The sequence below is a fragment of the Coccinella septempunctata genome, chromosome 9 (assembly GCF_907165205.1).
Source record: "Coccinella septempunctata chromosome 9, icCocSept1.1, whole genome shotgun sequence".
Lineage (NCBI taxonomy): Eukaryota > Metazoa > Arthropoda > Insecta > Coleoptera > Coccinellidae > Coccinella > Coccinella septempunctata.
This window is the reverse complement of record NC_058197.1, coordinates 18,388,478-18,405,751: the sequence shown is the minus strand read 5'-3', so window position 1 is coordinate 18,405,751 and position 17,274 is coordinate 18,388,478. Positions and strand designations below refer to the sequence as shown.

Genomic DNA, 17,274 nt, shown 5'->3' with positions numbered 1-17,274 from the left:
CGATCCCTTTGAGGGCCCAAGTTATAATTAGTGAGTTCTTGAATTGGACTTTTTTAGTCGTCGTTTTCTCGCCCTTAATTAAGAAAATGTTCTGTCCCGGGCGCGTATTCTGCGGTGCCTTCTACCTACCACCCCCTTCAACCCCCTCGGGCGGGAATTAATGAACTTTTAAATTATTCCAGGTCGGATTTACGTTTCGAAATTCGGGCAAAGGTGAAAGGGGGGGGGGGGCGTTACCCAGCAATTATGGGGTATCGGCTGCGAGGGGGAGGTTAAACGGGTCAGGGGGGTGAGATTTAATCGAGATTACGAAGATGGACGCTGACGAAAATTGATGGATCAAGACGGGAAGACCTCGGAGAATGATTATGAAAAATTCCGAGCTGAAATGTGCGGTATAAATGAAGGGTCAACCACAGTATGTTGACTGGGAGGTTTGGGGACAAACCTTTAATGTGTGGGAGGAGCAGAAAGGCGTAACAACAGAATGAGCAAAGTGTATAAGTGCAAAAAAAAATCCACGAAGTTCCATGCAGAGCAGAAGCAAAAAAAAATTACGAGACAAGGTTTGCTTCTTTTCCATCTTCTGAGCCTCATCAAGTTCTGGATGAAGGTCTCTTCCACAAGCTTTGCTTATTTGTTCGAATCAAATGGGGCTACCTCTCAGGCTTCCTCAACAATTATCCCTGATCAAATGATAAACACAAAAGCAGAATGAAGACTCCGACTGCCCAGTTACTCGTCTAGAAGAAAAGGACACTTAGCAAAGGTACCAATGCCAGAGACTCTGCTGACATGGGGGACCATAAGACGAGATACAACAATGATTCCACTATGGGTACCAGACCATTGTGGTGTTGAAGGAAAAGCGAAAGCCGATGAACTTGCAAAAAGAGCATCAAGGTTAACAACTGCTGGACCTGAGCCTTCCTGTAGGCTTGGAAAGACCAATATAAGGCAGTGGTCCAACAATGGGAGTTAAACAACAGATTAACCCTCTGGTGAAACACTCCTGGACTCACTCAGTCAAAGAAATTCGTTATGATTTCACCGACCTACACTAGAAAACTGCTGAAGCCATCACGAGCTGAGCTTCGGGTGATGGTGGGACTGTTGACAAGGCACTGTCGGTACAAATATCATCTGTACCTTATGGGAGAGTCAGCAGATGAGATTTGTAGGCTCTGTGGATCAGAAGCAGAAACAGCTGAATACGTGGTATGCAAGTGTCCAGAGCTGGCTGGCCAGAGAACCACTCATACGGGGAAACCTGTCCTGGATACTCACGAGGTAACGGCCAAGGCCTTTGAGTATGTTGTCAGTTTTATCAACAACATTGACGACCTCCTTGGGTTCCTATGAATGAGTAGGGTAGAGAACAAAAGGTCTACATGGTCGCAGTTCCCGAAAGGCTAATAGTGCTCTAAGGTACCAATGTAGAAAAGCTTTGGAATAGAATGACCGAGAGAATGACTTATGTTATGGCTCGTGTTATGGCTTCTTCTTCAATTATTATTTCACAGACAATGCGATAACTTGTGGAGTAGAACAGCACATTCTTATGGCTTCGATAAAGGTTGCAATACAAACATATTATATAAAGTGAATTGAAAAGCTCAAGAATAACCAACAACAAAGATACATATCGATGTGGTAGAACAGAAGGAATAACAAAACAGATCATCGAGAAGAAACGATGATGAAAAATATAGACCGAAAGACAAGCCAGTGTGGTACCATACTGGAGAACAGGCTTTTGGTGGAGATTTCAATGAAGTTATAACATACCTTGGGTATTCCTGCCTTCAATAGTGCTTCATGGTCACAAGGCATAAACCTACGACTTCAAATAGCCTCAGTGTATCGAGTGGTACGGTCTTGATGACACCACCCTTGTCGAGAACAATATCTTCGAACTGAAGAACGAGAAACTGGTTCACCACACCAAGATAAGTTTCGTCTTCGTAGAAAAACCTTTCAGACCACAACGCACACCAAAATGTGAAACGTTTCGAATGCATCACTTTGTCATATTATATATTCCCGATGCTTATGCCCTAACGATAATGAGATACCTAATCATTAGGTCAAAATGGCCAGAGATTGCATCTTGACATCTCCCTAGAAAGCAGGATTTTCTTCCAGTCTCGTCTTCCTTAGTTCCTTCCTCGTGGCACGCACGTGAAATTAGCCATTTCTCTTCGAGACCCTATACGTAGACCCCCGCAACAATCGGAACGTGTTTTATTCTGCGAACCCCCCCTAACGACCTCAACGTTCGTATCGTAATCGTCTCCTTTCGGCGTAAGTACAAAAACGGCTAATATAGCACCCTCGGCGTCGCCATAAAGAGAAGTAAAAACAAAGACCAACAACCGGGTCGCTAATAAGCCCCCAATAATAATCGAGACCATTGTGCCCGAGCGGGCCAATAATAATTAAAACTGGCTAGGTGGAAGACCCAAATAGCCAATATTCTTTTATACGGTCTCCCTTGCACACATGACGCCGAGCCGGTGGAAAAGGGTGCGTTCAACGAGAGAAAGGGTGTGGCCCTTCGTACCATATCATTCGCTCAACCTTTCAAGTTTTTCTACAGCTGGAAGATGACTGTAGTCATCGCTGGCGAGCTACCCAAAAAAAAAATCCTCGTAACTCAGAATTCCGACTTGTATCTCAGAATTCCGACTTGTATCTCAGAATTCCGACTTGTATCTCAGAATTCCGACTTGTTTCTCAGAATTCCGACTTGTATCTCAGAATTCCGACTTGTATCTCAGAATTCCGACTTGTATCTCAGAATTCCGATTTGTATCTCAGAATTCCGACTTGCTAAGTCAGAATTCTGAGTTACAAATCGGAATTCCGAATTGTAAGTCAGAATTCTGAGTTACAAGTCAGAATTCTGAGATACAAGTCGGAATTCCGACTTGTAACTCAGAATTCCGAGTTATAAGTCGGAATTCCGAGTTATAAGTCGGAATTCTGAGATACAAGTCGGAATTCGGAGTTACAAGTCGGAATTCTGAGATACAAGTCGGAATTCCGATTTGCGAGTCGGAATTGTACATTTGGAATTTTTGTTTTTGTGTGGCACTTCAGCGCTTTCGTAAGTTTTACCCAAGTTTAATGGAAAAGTCCACAAGCCACCCTTGGTACATAAATTACTATCGAAAATAATGAACCCCAACAAATTTAAGAGTTGAATTATTAGCTCACATACACATAAAGATTGAAAGAAACAAAATAAGATTAAAATGCGCCCAAACAAACAAGCTTGTGAAGAGATTTTACCAAACTCGAATCTGAACGCGTCCACGATCACAGAGTAAACTCCCGCCTGACAGATCTCACAGGTTAACGTCAGTTTAAGAAAAGTAAGGTTGGCAACGATCTCAGGGGTGGGTAGTACGGTGTCGGTTCATAGAGCGAAAAAAAGTGTTTTTTGGCCTCGGTATTTCTGAAATCTGGTGAATCTTCTGGACTACTAATTTCTTAATCTATCAACTTTATAAATTCGCCTGTTCTCTCACCAATATTCAAATCAAGCATTTCACATGAACGAGAAAGATGTCATCGAATGAAACAGAGCTGAACCTTGATATTTTCCGAAACCTTCTCATTCTTTTATCGGGAAAAAATTCACAGAAACGCCAAATCTAAGTTATTCCGAGCATTTAACAGATCTCTCCGTTGCTGATTAAGTTATTTCCCATTTCAACGCTATATACACACGTACTTGTCCTTATATTTCCGTGAAAACATGCTCTTAAGTTTCAATATATATAATTACTCCGCAGCGATACATTTGAAACGAACGACCACCATTAAGATATACACGGTGATTCATTTCGAATTTCACCTTGAAGAACGATAGTTTCTTTCCAGTCCGTCTTATCCGGCGTGCACCATAAAAGTAACTATAACAAAAGACCGTAGAATTTATTGTGTTGAGAAACCATTATTGCTGTCCGCTCAATTAGTTTCGGAGCACCTGTGTACTTAAAAGTATCGGAAAGCTTCATCTCCGCAACCGAAGAATGTCTCGTGGAAGACTCAACCTTTCGCAAAGACACAGAGCGACGGATAATTAGTTTTAATTGGGGAAATATCGATGAATAACCTGAATTGACCTCTTCTTGCGATCGTTTAAATTCACGATACGTCGTATTTCTCAAATTCAATCAATTTCGATGTTGAGCATTAATTATGGAACTAATTTTGTGGGAAATTGTTCCTGAACGTGGAATATCAGATCAAATTACTTTTGAGCAACAAGTGCTATTATAGTGTTGAAGAATTTTTAAAAGATAAGTTATGTTAAGATCAAAAATTTCTTTTTTCTTTTGTTTTTGTTCTTTACTATGTTAATTTTTTTTTCAGAAATTGTCTTGACGTGTCTTATACATTTTTATTAATGTCTGGAAGGATCAATAAATGTATTCTATTCTATTCTATTCTATCTCTCAAAAAATGGGAAATAACCTGACGGTATATATTAATTTCGAGATAGTCGTAAATTATCATTACCAGCCTTATATTAGTGATAATAATCTTTAGCCAGAAGTCAAATACGATTATTTCCGACAATAAACCTCTGGAATCGAGAAGGATAGAAAATTTGACAACTAACGTTGTCATACAAGTAGATAGGCATTTTTTAACAGATGAACTAGGGTTACAATAAGAGCACAGTCCCGTACTTTTTTTTAATACAATTTCGTCGAACTTCTAGGGGTTGTCGCTCAGCCATCTCCAATATTTTATGCGAAATGACCTATTTTATGACTTCTACCTTCTGTCAAAAAAACGCCCCACCTTTGGAGACACCCTGTACGAGAGTTTCGTTAGGAAACGCTCAGAAAGTGGTTGGACTGATTCGTAAGTCTAAAAAACAACTGTTTCCTGCTAAGCCGTAGATTTCTCCTGGGAAATAACAAACTATTGTACTTTTTTCGTGTAGAATCTTTGTGCGATCTATTGGCGCGATGTTTATTCTAAGCTTGAAAATATTTATCCTGTTGAACGATGAATACAGGTCCGACATATATTTGCCTCGCTTCTGTCAGTCCCTTTTCACCTTCTTTAACAATAACTGTTGGGCATTTTTAACCACCGGGTAGCTCTGCACTTCCGTCGTTGAGACACAAAGGTTTCAGGTATCAACCAAGAACTTGAACGACCAGTTCGAATAGAAAATTTTTCAGCGAAGAATCCAATGATTAATCTTTTTTTTTATATCGATACCGTGTCTCGTTTCACACTTGCTGCATCGACAAATATTGACAGATAATTATTATTCCGTTTGCTTGTTCAACATAATTATTATCAGTGGAAAATTTCATTTGGAATTTATTGAATAATTAAATCGAGCATATTTGTTCAACAGTAATTAAAATAATTGTTCGCTCTAGCTCATGAACGCACACAAGGGAATGAATATTGTATGTAATTCCTTTTTTTTGATACTGCGAAATGCAACATCCACTTGTCACCTCGCTTGTCACTAATGGTTCAGTGAATATATCAGTTTTATAGGAATCTAATGCATTATGCAATTTGTAATTTTTCAATGCGAGAGGTTTCAAAAAGCCTATGATCATTTACTTCAAATTTTATCATATCAGATTCCAAACCGCCAGAAATATTTTCTATAATACTCCATTTTCCAATGTTGTGCTCTCAAAGTGAGTCGATCGTCCCAGACTGCAAAATTCATAAGTGTGTTTGTTGATTTTTTGGTCGACTTCGAAAGCAAATGTAAAAAACTCGATGAAATTTGATACAAAATAGAGTTAGTATCATTGGACATAGACCCTCTCAGCGTTCGTCTAGAAACAACCAATTTTGGCAGTTGAAAAGTGTAGAATTTTCGTTCCTTTTTCACTCAGAGAGGGTATCAAGGAAGAGTTTTATTCAATGACTTCACAAAGTCCAAATGCATCGCACTCTATCAGAGATTGAATAATACCGAGAATAATACGGTTGGAGAAGATTTTCCTTATTGAAATATCATCGATTGACTGAAGCCTCCCAATAGATCATCATCAAAACATCAGTGACTCCCGTTTTGGGAGTCACATTACAATCCAGTAATTCTCTGACCTAACCAGCACCCGAAATAAACCGACCAACAATACAACGGAAGTAACAGTCGTTATTTTATGGACACCTGGTATAGGTGCTCAAGAAACACCGCTGAATTACCCGAAATCGACCAGAGAATAAAATCCAGATTGTCCGATAAACAAACAAACCAATTCCACGAGATGAGAACAACGAGAGTAGAGAGAGGACGTTCAACCGACAACAACACCACGAGTAGATGTTACCGTTTCTTCAGCGAGACATTCTCGACGCTCTACCTCATCAGGTGTACTGACCTTGACTCCCGATGTTAAAAGTATCCACGCGAAGACGCTATCCACTTTGGCACACGAGATTCCTGCTCGGGGAACGTGAAAAACCGAACCTTAACACAACACACCACCGTCTTCGGTATTATACACAAACGGGACGGCACCAGAACAGATCCCTGGGGCACACCGGCGGTTTTCACAGAGATTCGCGCGTACGACACCTGCAACCGTCGATTCCGGCCAGAAAACGTTCAGAAACGGACGCACAAACGACGCAGACGTTCCTCTTGTACGCGCGGCCGTCGGAACAGAACTGAAAACACCGAACGTATGAAGCTACTGGGAGCGAGGAACGGCAGCGCTCGGGTAGATACACTTTCATTGAAGGAGTCCGTCGTCTACGGGCAAACAAGAATACGAAGCTGACGATAGGTCGACGTTGCCGAGAGAGAACCTCCGGTGGAATTCAGGTGAGATTCACCGGATCGAGGGGTCCGCGCTTTTCTAGTGCCTCTTCGCGCCCGGGGCGCATTCGCGTGAAATACAGAGCGCTTATATCGAGGCTGTATACTGTTTGTCGCTGTCATACTTTCAGAATTTTTGTTCCACTTCGTTTTCAACCCCCAAAAAAGTTCCATTTGAGATAAGAGTCAGCCGGATTATCATCAGATACTTCCAGAGGAGGACTGGAAGCCCATTTATCCCAAATTAATGAATTCTGGGTAAAGGGCTTACAATCCACTGCGACCTTAAGGTCTATTGTGTCCCCTATCAGAGCTGGGCTCACAACTGCGCCACCTACAGCTCACCCTAGAGCTCCATGGTTTCAATGACCTTCAGTATCTGAGAGGAAGAGGGCTTAAAAAGGTGAAGTCCTCATTCCTCCTATGATAAATCTACGAAAAGACTGAAAAACAAAACTATCTGTGCGATTAAACTTTATCTCTTAGGTCTACCTCCGACTGTGTGCCTTCTGTGACTGAAGAGACCCAAAAGTGACCTACAGATCCTTCCACACTCCAGGCATGGATAGTCACCAAACAGATCTGGTCACCGCTGTATCCTTCTCGAGTCTCCATTATAACCGTAATATAACTGTATAACTGTAATCTGTCTAACGCTAGTTGTTCCCAGTTATGATCGGCATTAACTGATTTTAGGGATTGATGCAGTATATCCTTAAACCGCTTATACTGGCCTCTTGATTTCCGAGCTCCCTCTGTGAATTCGCCATACAGAGCTATTTGGGGGAGTCTTGTGTCTTGCATCCTCAGAATGTGGACGCTCCATCTGAGTCGGGGCCTCGTTGCTTGAGTCTCAATTGTTATACAACTCGCGCACTGCAAGACTGTAGCCTGTAGGTCGTCCAGCTTTCGCTTCCGTAAAGAAGCGTTGGGAAGACCACTGCTTTGTAAACAGCTGCCTTGGTCTTCAGATGGAGAGGACATTCCTATGTCCAGTCTGTCAGCACTGGACTCATGTCCAGTGCTTCGAAAGCAGCTTGACTATCAGAATAGACCACTGTCACATCCTTGATCGTTTCTTCCCAGCATTATGTCTACGTATTACAAGTATTTCTGCCTGAAAATCACCAGAGCAGGAGCCTTATGTTGTGTATACTTAGTGGCTGCCCTGTATATTCCAGCGCCAGCTCCTATCGTGGTTATCGAACCTTTAGTATACCATTTAATGGTATTAATTTCGAAATTTTGGGTAGTGTATTCCTTTTCTCATTATTCCCTTTTACATAGCATCGTCTGGAAGTTCTTCTCAATGGTTACTTTTTTAATCGTAGGTTCGCTGATGAGAAACAGCTACTTGTTAAGAGAGGACCACGACCTTAAGTGAAAGGATACAAATATTCGAAAAAACGAATGAAAATTCAACAAAGAAATTCATCTTCATGCATATAGAACAAACAATATTAAAGTACCGATAAAAAAGAACATAACTAATTGCTTAAACTTTACGATGATCTTCCTAAATCAAATTCCAACAATCCAACACACTGATAAATCAGGAAAAACCTTCCTCTAACTAAAAATACTGAATTTCTCAGTCAAACCAATCCCCAATCGAATTTGCCTCTGACGTAAACTTAAGTCATACAATTTTTAACATTTTCCCATTCAATATAACAGCTGTGGATTATATCTCGAGCTCGTGATGCAGAAGGAGTAACTGCGAAAGAATTCCTTTTATTTTTAGAACATATCAATTCGAAGAACCGCCTCTGCATTAAGATTGATGGAAACTCTTAAATCATCTCTTGGAATCACCACAAACTTCTGACAGTAAACGATTCGATATTTTCAAAAATACTCGTGCTCAAGATCATTCGAGAGCTTTGGAAGCATCAGCTGGAGCAAACGTAGATGACACTACATTGACATTTCTGAATTTCATATCCAAATATAAAAACTTAAGAAATGACAAAATTGTCCCTGCTTCGTTGCCAATTACACTTTGCAATAGCAGCGATTCGGTGAATCCCTCAGCCCCATCATAGTAACTTATATCTTTTCCTCGTAAAGTGGGACAGTTTTCAATCCAATATTTCACACGGGAAGTCAAAACTCCATACATACAAGAATTCCTGGTAAAAGTGAAAACTAATATTGGGCACCCCTCTGACGCACCACATGTGGATTCCTACGACGAAACGTCGAAACATTTATCAATCATCCGGGGGGTCGAACGCCATCCCCATATCTCACTGACCATCTGACAGATCTGGACCGTAGGAAAACGCCCAAGAAATTCCGCGGATCCGACAACGTCGCCTCGCACCACCAACCACCCCTACGTCGAAATTCGGCACGGTCGATCTTGTACGCGGAGCAAATGACGTGTATAACACAATGCACGTTTCGTACCTAGTAGGTGATTCTCCGTTTTTCCTCTCGGCGACGAGTCAGTCGATCTCTTTTGTGTTTCGCGTCCCGGCCATCTGTCCCTGTGTGCCACTGCGAAAACAAGAGAAGAAAGCGAGGGGGTGGGGTGGGGTAGGGCCGACCTTGCCGTTATGCTCCAGTCAGTGCCGCTAATGTGACAGTTGCTGATATTGTTATTGGTTATTGCTTTTCATTATTCCGGCTCTGACCCACACACGTCATATCGTTTGTTGAAGGTTTTTCATAAAGGGGAATTGAGGTTTGGACCTTCTGCTAGGACGAATTTAATATGTTGAGAATGGGGGTTTACCCGGTTCTCGCTGTATTTGCTCATTTGTGTATTATTCCACGTTATTTGTACGAGCGAATATCAACAATACAGAAATGGCAAATAATGTTCCTTGTGAACACTTCCATCGTCGAACGTTTATATAATAAGGTTCGACTTTGATAAACACTCAATAAAGAGCATCTGAGATCGAATCTATATCGTGTTCATTACCAAATCAGATCCATTCTGATTTCTGCGTATATCATAAGTTTCAAAGATTATATCATAAGCTAATCAAGAGCTTTGATAACCACTTAATAAAGAGCCTCTGAGATCGAATCTATATCGTGTTCATTACCAAATCAGATCCATTCTGATTTCTGCGTATATCATAAGTTTCATAAGAATATAACATAAGTTAATCACGAGCTTTGATAACCACTTAATAAAGAGCATCTGTGATCGAATCTATATCGTGTTCATTACCAAATCAGATCCATTCTGATTTCTGCGTATATCATAAGTTTCATAAGAATATAACATAATTTAATCACGAGCTTTGATAACCACTTGATAAAGAGCATCTGTGATCGAATCTATATCGTGTTCATTACCAAATCAGATCCATTCTGATTTCTGAGTATATCATAAGTTTCAAAGACTATATCATAAGCTAATCACGAGCTTTGATAACCACTTTATAATGAGCCTCTGAGATCGAATCCATATCGTGTTTATTACCAAATCAGATGCATTTTGATTTCTGCGTATATCATAAGTTTCATGAGAATCTATCATAAGCTAATCACGAGGCTAATCAATCACATCTGAGATTAACTTCTTCGTCATCAATGGGGAGCGAATTCCTAAATAGTTCAACGCTCCACTTATATCATCAGCACACTCCCAAATGTGCGTGTATATCATAAGTCTGCCATGAATTATAAAGGTCTATAAGATATGAGAGGAAAATTTCACAAAATAATTCGATGCCAAGGCACTTTTTTATAATCATTTCGATAAAAGAACTCGACTCTCAATTGATTTTCAGGTAGTTATATCATAAGACCCACAGGTATCAGACTACCGCTAATTCGTTATGATTTCAAACAAGACGTGTTGAAATACAAACTTTTTTCGAACGTTTAATCTTGTTACGTGTTGAACTTTCAGCTGGATTACAGTCTGGCCGAGTAATTGTACTAACTCCACATAATCAGATAATTAATTCAACTGTGTGATCAGTATTAAGGTTTCAGCCTTATTGGCAATGCCATGAACATCAGGATGAGCTAGTGACGAGTTATTCGAATCATGAACACTATATTGTATACTACAAACTATCAGCCGTGGGTATCTTTGTTTTCTTGATGGATTATAAGAATTTGAACATCATGATTCATCATATAATACTCAGACTCGGGACCAATAACTGAAATTTAGGCTTCAATAGGTTATTACAATGATCTAGCTAGCATCGACAAACAAATGGCAAGAGCAGAAGAGAAAAGAGGCAAGTGGAAAATTTCACGAAAAAAGTCATTCTAACCGTTTCAAAACTATTTGAGCTTTTCCGAACTTTTCAAATCCTCGCGAGAGGCGCCTAAACGACGAACAATAACTTCTTTCCCCAAAACTTCCGCCTCATCGAAAAAAGCTATTTGTAAATAATACCCGATAGGTGCGGAACTTGAAGTGCATCGAGAGCGCCCAAGAGTGCACGCCCGAACGGACTCTGTATATTTCCAGCAAGTTGCCGGGGTTCTCGGGGAAGGGGGGTTTCTAGGGCGGTTAAAAACTCCGCCGGTTCGTGAACTCTTTCGATATCGTTTCGCAGTGCCGCGGTTAATTCCAGAAAACAATCATTTTCGGCCGAATGCCCCTTTGTTGTTTGCCGTCCGGGGGAAATATTTCCGGGCGGAGGTCGAAGGTTTTGGCAGAGGGAGGATGGGGGGGGAGGTTCTTTGTCTGCTTCCGTTCACCAAGTTATTCTCCTTTTAGCGAAATAAGCAAGGATGAGGGTCGTTCTCACTTTTCCAGTCGTTTTATGGGAAAAATATTCGAACGTTCTCGATACGAACGACTGGATTCTATTTTGCTATGCAATTTGATTCGGTCTGAAGTGAAATGAGATAATCCGAGTTTTACCTGGCACTGGAAGACTTGCCCGTAATCTCATCATCATCGAATTTCCTAAGACACAAGACAATCGTCTCCTTTCGTTTTCGAGACGAGACTCTAGACAAGACAAGACTCGAGACAAGACTCTAGACGAGACAAGACCCTAGACGAGACAAAACTCTAGACGAGACGAGACTCTAGATGAGACTTGATATTTTAATCGACGAGATGAGACTTTCGAGACTCTAGACGAAATGAGACTCTAGACGAAATGAGACTCTAGACGAAATGAGACTCTAGACGGGACGAGACTCTAGACGAGACGAGACTCTAGACGAGACAAGACTCTAGACGAGACAAGACCCTAGACGAGACAAAACTCTAGACGAGACGAGACTCTAGATGAGACTTGATATTTTAATCGACGAGATGAGACTTTCGAGACTCTAGACGAAATGAGACTCTAGACGAAATGAGACTCTAGACGGGACGAGACTCTAGACGAGACGAGACTCTAGACGAGACAAGACTCTAGACGAGACAAGACCCTAGACGAGACAAAACTCTAGACGAGACGAGACTCTAGATGAGACTTGATATTTTAATCGACGAGATGAGACTTTCGAGACTCTAGACGAAATGAGACTCTAGACGGGACGAGACTCTAGACGAGACGAGACTCTAGACGGGACAAGACTCTAGACGAGACAAGACCCTAGACGAGACAAAACTCTAGACGAGACGAGACTCTAGATGAGACTTGATATTTTAATCGACGAGATGAGACTTTCGAGACTCTAGACGAAATGAGACTCTAGACGAAATGAGACTCTAGACGAAATGAGACTCTAGACGGGACGAGACTCTAGACGAGACGAGACTCTAGACGAGACAAGACTCTAGACGAAACTCTAGATGAGACTTGATATTTTAATCGACGAGATGAGACTTTCGAGACTTTAGACGAAATGAGGCCCTAGACGAAATGAGACTGTAGACGAAATGAGACTCCAGACGAAATGAGACTCTAGACGAGACAAGACTCTAGACGAGACGAGGCTCTAGACGAGACAAGACTCTAGACGAGACAAGACTCTAGACGAGACGAGACTCTAGATGAGACTTGATATTTTAATCGACGAGATCGTCTTGTTTTCGAGACGAGACTCTAAACGAGACGAGACACTAGACGAGAGGAGACTCTAGACGAGACAAAACTCCAGACGAGACGAGACTCCAGACGAAACAAGACTCTAGACGAAACGAGACTCTAGACGAGAAGAGACTCTAGACAGACTTGATTTTTCATCGATAAGATGAGACTTTCTAGGTCTCGCCTCAAGTCTCCTTCGAGTTTCGTCTCGTTTTTGAGACGAGACTCTAGACGAAACGAGACTCTAGACGAGACAAGACTAGACGAGACGAGACTCTAGATGAGACTTGATATTTTAATGGACGAGATCGTCTCGTTTTCGAGACGAGACATTCTAAACGAGACAAGACTCTAGACTTTTCTCTAGACGAGAAGAGACTCTAGACGAGACTTGAGATAAAGTAGTTTTGTCTCGAAACTTGAAAACTCTGGAGCCATTTCTTCGTATTCATATAACTTTTTCCCATTTTTTCGCATAGATACAAGAGGAAAGCGCTAAAAATCAAGTTGTTCGCATCGAAAGAGACTAGACACCACGAGACGAGACTTCAGTGAAGTCTTTTCAATGCTTTGACGGACATTTGGCAACACATTCCTCGAACGTTTATTGATAACTTCATAGAGGCAACAGAATAGTAGATTTGCAAAGGCCACATGGATCTTAGCACCCAAAAATTCATGGCAACCCTTGTAATCCATCCAAAAAAGAACAGTACGACAGGTTTGAACTTGAATTCGTCTCAATCCTGAACTGTACAACCGAGCCTGAGTGTTCCACGAATCAACTGCCTCACACCAGCACTCGGCTTAATCCAGCATCTCTCCGAGCCGCTAATAGAGATCCCAGGTCATCAACCGAACCCTTCCTACCCTCAAAAATCCGACAACTCGAGAGTTCCTTCAACCCCTTCCCTCGAAAAAAAAAAAGAAGAAAAACCCCCGGGCACAATACCTCCAAATTTTAATCTCTCCACCAAGCCGATAAAACGTCTCCCGGAAGGACCGCCCCCGGCATCGGCCAGATACCGTTACATTTCCATCATCCGCAAAAAAAAAACTACCCGCCATTGTGCCCGACGTCGATACACAGAGCCTTCTTTGATCCGTCGTCGACGTCGTCGTCGCAGCAAAGATCGCGAGATATGCGACGGCATTTTTTGTTTCAATTAAAAATATCCACGTGAAAGAGTGTCGCCAAAAGCCGTAGAACAAAGGGCCTAGCTAGGAACTGGAGACATTTTATCAGGAGATCCTCGTACCGAAAAAAAAGGAGCGAAAAAACGTACGGCCAGCATAATGCATAATTACGGCGGGGATGGAGAGAGCGAGAGAGACGGGGGAGAGAGAGACGAAGACGCGGGCTTGCATTCGCCGTGCCTCTTCAGAATGCACTCCTGCGAAAGAGGCCGTCGGGCCGATGTCCTCTCTAGTGGTGTAAATGCCTCATTAGCGGCGAGTAGGGCTTCATGCCGTCGTCGTCGGTCGCGGCCGGGTTCGGAATTTTCGGGATAGCGATTTTTTTTTTCAGGAGTTTGGAGTGGGTATCGGGATCGATGGCAGGCCCGAAATATCGGATAATTGGAGTTTTTTTCGATGCATGCGGAATGAGGGAGTGTGCAGTCGAATGTTGGGGTTTTATTTTACTTTCGGGGTAGGTTTCTAATTAACGGAAGGGTTTTGAAAGGAATTGGGCGTTTTCCAATTTAATAATTTCGCACTTAGGTTCGTTAATTGATAAATCTCCGAAATATTCCCGATATAACAGGAACCAAGGGTCGTAGGGGTGAAATTCCACGCCAAAACTAACCCTCCAGTTCATCCTCATAACGAGCTTTCCAGCTAGTTGTAACCACGAGCCAGCTAAAGTCCCAAATCATACAGCAACAAGATCTTACAGGCTAAAACGAACCTGTAACAGAACAGTGGCTGGAAGACCCCCTTTAGAATACAAAGCCTAGCCTGTGTTTGCTATGAGAACGTGTCCAAACAGCCCAGTGTAAACCGTAATAGGATCTTGTGATAGATATAGTAGCCCATGAGGCCATTCTGAGAGAGTCAAACCCTCTCATTCAGCAAAAACCTTTTCCAAGCTAGAGCAAGAGTCAAAGAGGTGAATCATCACAAGAGTGCAAGGTTAGCACGTGTTTGCCAGGAGAACGTGTCCAAGCAGGCGACTGGAAACCATGACAGAATCTTGTGATAGATATATTAGCCCATAGGGTCATTTAAAGAATATCTAGGGAGAGTACAGGTAATGGGGGAATGAGAAGTCAAAGATTCTTGGCCTCTTTTGGTTTAGCAATAACCTTTTCCAAGCTAGACCAGGAGTCAAAGAGGTGAATCATCACAAGAGTGCAAGGTTAGCACGTGTTTGCCAGGAGAACGTGTCCAAGCAGGCGACTGGAAACCATGACAGAATCATGTGATAGATATATTAGCCCATAAGGTCATTCTAAGAATATCCAGGGAGTGTACAAGTAATGGGGGAATGAGAAGTCAAAGATTCTTGGCCTCTTGTTCAGCAAAAACCTTTTCCAAGCTAGAGCAAGAGTCGAAGAGGTGAATCATCACAACAGTGCAAGGCTAGCATGTGTTTGCCATGAGAACGTGTCCAAGCAGGCGACTGGAAACCATGACAGAATCATGTGATAGATATATTAGCCCATAAGTTCATTCTAAGAATATCCAGGGAGTGTACAAGTAATGGGGGAATGAGAAGTCAAAGATTCTTGGCCTCTCGTTCAGCAAAAACCTTTTCCAAGCTAGACCAAGAGTCAAAGAGGTGAATCATCACAACAGTGCAAGGCTAGCATGTGTTTGCCATGAGATTGTGTCCAAGCAGGCCACTGGAAACCATGACAGAATCATGTGATAGATATATTAGCCCATAAGGATATTCTAAGAATATCCAGGGAGTGTACAAGTAATGGGGAAATGAGAAGTCAAAGATTCTTTCCCTCTAGTTCAGCAAAAACCTTCTCCAAGTTAGACCAAGAGTCAAAGAGGTGAATCATCACAACAGTGCGAAGCTAAACCAGGATAGAATCTTGTGATAGATATATTAGCCCATAGGGTCTATTTTAAGAACATCTAGGGCGAATACAGGTAATGGGGGAATGAGAAGTCAAAGATTCTTGGCCTCTCTTGGTTTAGCAATAACCTTATTCAAGCTAGACCAAGACTAAAAGAGGTCAAGGCTGTGATTACATCACAGGAGTTATAAGAACGTGTGACTGGAGATCATAACAGAATCTTGTGATTTCTAAGAATACCTAGGGAAGGCAGGGGTAATGAGGAAATAAGGAATCAGAGAGCCTCCTAATATACTTTCAGGCTAGACCAAGACCAGAAAATATTCTTATGTTAAACCATCAGAACAGTGTGATAATATCCAGGGAATGCAGAGGTGATGGGGGAATAAGGGATGAGAGAGCCTTGGCCTCTTTGGTCCTTGGCGTTTAACAACAACCTCCTCCAGGCTTAACCAAGATTAAAACTCGTTCCTCATCTCCTAGCAAAATCTACACCTTGCCACCTTTATTTTGGTGGAGTTTGGCCCCAAGCATGAACATTTAGATTGACCTCTATTAACTTGCTCGTGCTCTTTGACCCATTACAGATTAGAAACTGCTGGGAAACGTTGATGGGATAGCTAGACCTGGCACGTGACAAGATCTTGACTAAAGTGGCTCTGCTAAAGGTCAAGTACTTTCAGGGCTCCACTAAAGTCAACCACCAAAGGTTTTCAAGTCTGAATCTCACACGAAGGAAGTGCCCAGTAGTATCGACTTCTCCTAGGTCAAGTTCACATAGGGTTTCATAGACCATAACGAGTTTGTGTAGTTGTGGTCTTGGACTACATAAAAAGACAAGTGAGGACCAGAGTTGGTATATTCTCTTGATGATGAAGCAACCTCTTCTGGTTCCTCGTCTAGATGCAGTTGGAACGGGTCCCCTCAACTCTAACACTCAAGAACATTGGTGTTCCAAGAAGTAATCTGAAGTTCCCCTACAATTCTTTGGAGTTGGTGTTCGAGCCAACGGTGGCCAGAAAGAGTTTTCAGCTGTGTACCTGCACTCTTCCTGTCTAGTTTAAGACAAGTTGCTGCAATGTTGGCTGATAGGTCTTTCAAGATTCAGATGGTAATACAACAGACTCTGTTCATCGGCAATCATGGTGTCTTTTGACTCCTCGATAATATAATGACAATTCTACGTCTACAGCTTTCAACCATAATTGGAAAGGATTAACCAAAACCAAAAAATATGTCGTCACCGATCCTTATCCATCAGGTGCTGACCTAGTACCTCGACAGATCAATCAGCACACAACAGTCTGTAACCCACGGTACAAAATCCCAAGTTGCATCACAACAAACCAGTAAGTTAGATACGATAAACGACTGCCATAAATCAAATTTATAGATAATACAATAATGTCGAAACGGTTCGATCAGAAATACGATTTGCATTCCG

General features: G+C 41.9%; 1 protein-coding gene across 8 annotated transcripts in view; it reads right to left on the bottom strand.

The window, feature by feature from the left end:
* The window catches only part of LOC123319848 (ephrin type-A receptor 7), a 152,280-nt gene that overhangs the window by 99,882 nt on the left and 35,124 nt on the right, over window positions 1–17,274 (bottom strand). For 2 of the 8 annotated variants that reach the window (XM_044906826.1, XM_044906833.1), the window contains exon 1: window positions 6,384–6,778. The exons of 2 other annotated variants lie outside the window; for them this stretch is intronic. The gene's annotated coding sequence lies outside the window, so the exon portion shown is untranslated. Of the gene's footprint in view, window positions 1–6,383; window positions 6,784–17,274 lie in introns of those variants that run through there. 4 more of the 8 variants (XM_044906832.1, XM_044906831.1, XM_044906834.1 and 1 more) reach the window with 4 other exon arrangements.